This window comes from Triticum dicoccoides, chromosome 1B, assembly GCF_002162155.2.
Source record: "Triticum dicoccoides isolate Atlit2015 ecotype Zavitan chromosome 1B, WEW_v2.0, whole genome shotgun sequence".
Taxonomy (NCBI): domain Eukaryota; kingdom Viridiplantae; phylum Streptophyta; class Magnoliopsida; order Poales; family Poaceae; genus Triticum; species Triticum dicoccoides.
In genome coordinates, this window is record NC_041381.1 from 615648549 (window position 1) to 615651044 (window position 2496).

Here is a 2496-nt window from a genome sequence, read left to right on the forward strand (position 1 = left end):
GCGCCCACTCCCCCTAGGCACGCCCCCTGTCTTGTGGGCCCACGGTGGGCCCCCTCCACTTATTCCTGCACCCACACACTCCATCTTCCTCCCTAAAAAAATCCCCATCCAGCTCAAGCATGAGTTCTAGCTCATTTTGCTATGATTTTCGATCTCCTTGCTCAAAGCTCCATTTACAAAACTGCTTTGGGAGATTGTTGTTGGGTATGTGACTCCTCCATTGGTCCAATTAGTTTTTGTTCTAGTGCTTTATTCATTGCAATTTTTTGCTGCATAGGTGATCCTGTTCTTGAGCTTGCATGTCAAATTTATGAGGTTCCAGGTAATTATAATGCATGATATAGGCTCTAGACGCTTGTGGGAGTAGTTGCTATTAATCTTGTTTAGTTTGATTCACTTTTATTTTGAAGTTACTAAAAATTTCAGAAATTTTTCAGAGGAAGAAATATGTCCAGGAAAATGTACCAAGGTGGTTCCTCAACAAAGAGAGGACCCAGGCGTGCTATGCGTGAGCAAGACGATGAACCACCAAGGGACGCTGAGGTGCGGTCTTGTGAATGGCCATCAGAAGAGTTTATGGTCAATGCAGGCATTAAGGATGAATTTGACGCATATGTGCGTAATGCCGATCTTGAGGACTTCATGCAAGATAAGTGTCCTCAGTACTACCAATTGAATGATTCATCCGTGAGGAGATTTAAATTTACATCTTCGTGTAATTCTCAGAATGTCCTATTTGATATTTATGATCAATCTTATACCATGGACCTAGAAGATTTTACAACTGCTTGCGAACTTCCACAGTGGGGCAATGTTAATGAACCCCACAAATCTGGATATAAAGACTTTCTTGCTAGTATCACTGTGGGAGAATCTAAGGATATAGCACAAGCTACCATAGGGAGCATTCATTTTCCTGTTATACATTATTTTGCTCCCTTCATTGGTAGATGCATTAATGGTAAGGATGAAATATGTCACATGTGTGTCCCTGATCTTTGTGTTCTGAAGAGTGTAGCATGTCCCAAAGGTTGACAAATTTGTCCAGAAGCTGCTCGGTGTTGATGTTTTTCCAAACCCTTCATCCATCTATGCCAGCCAACACATATTGTACAAAGAGATTTTTCCGTCGAGCCAAGTAGAATAGGCCGATGCAAGCGGAGAAAAGTGATCTGTCCGTGCGGTCACAGGGGATGGGGGAGCCCTGCCAAGGTTGCAGGTTGCTGCTCCACTCAAGTCGTGCCGAACGTAGCCGCGGGAGCACAGCTGAAGCATGGTCCTTAACTCCGAGGCCTCCCAATTTTTTTGGTGAGCAAACCTTCCAATTGGCAAGGCACTTACCACCGCTGCACTCCTCGTCGCCATTCCAAAGGAAGCTCCTCTGGATCCTTTCCATTTTCTTGACCGTCCCTTGTCAACGGTGAACTTGTCAGGAAGTTGCCATAGAAGTTAAAACCGACTTGATCAAAGTGAGCCTCCCCGGCCTGGCCATTAGTTCGCATTTCCATCCTTTGAGCCTTCCAGCCAAGCCATCAATTAAAGGTAGGACCTCTATCCTCTCAAGCTTATGGTAACCTAGTGGAAGGCCTAGGTTTTTTTTTTGAAAGCAGAGTGGAAGGCCTAGTCAGTGACAAGGTAGAGAGCCCGAAATCAAGCTCTTCGCACCTTATTGAATAGGCAACGCATTTCTAGGCATTAATCTGAAGCATCACCATATGTTTCCAACAAGACAGAGCCGCAAATTCCGTCTAGTCTCTATGGTAGTGCGTATGACGACAAGGTCCGTTACTGGAGTGCTTTGGTAGCAGCAGCTGTGACAGGTAGGGCCGAAGCATATGTATCTTTAATGTTAAAAAAACTAGAATCATGCTTGTGACAATTTCGTTTCGATGATTTGTTGTAATAAGTTAGAATGGAGCTGGGATGATGTATCGTTATAAACTGTTGATGTACTTTTCATTTTTGAGAGGCGTGCTATACTTTTATAGCAAGAAAATAATACTATCTCTGTAACTCAATTGCATGTTGCAGCTCAATTGAACTGCAAAACGTCTTACATTAAGTTACAATTGCTGTAAAAATGCCTTAAATTAAGTTACAGAGGTAGTATTTGTTTATGGGGAACGCCAGAATACGTCTTGTTAGTATTACGGTTTGAGACGCAAAAGATTTCATGCCACAGTTAGGTGATCGGTTCGATGAATTCAACACATCAAATTTGAACTAAAACCATGACACCAGTTTTGGAACAAAGGGAGTATTAGCTTGCGAGAAACTCCTGCAGGACCAAACATGTCATGATCTTAAACTATTTGTCTGAATGTGCGAAGAGATATCATATTAGTATAAGTTACATCCATACGAGAACAATATCCAACTTTACAGCACTGATGGCTAAAATTCTGACGCCAATACAAGTGCAAACGAGATGTAGAGGAAATTTCAATCAATCTTTTGCAACTTCGCAACACCTTACCATATGGACAGCTCTCTCTA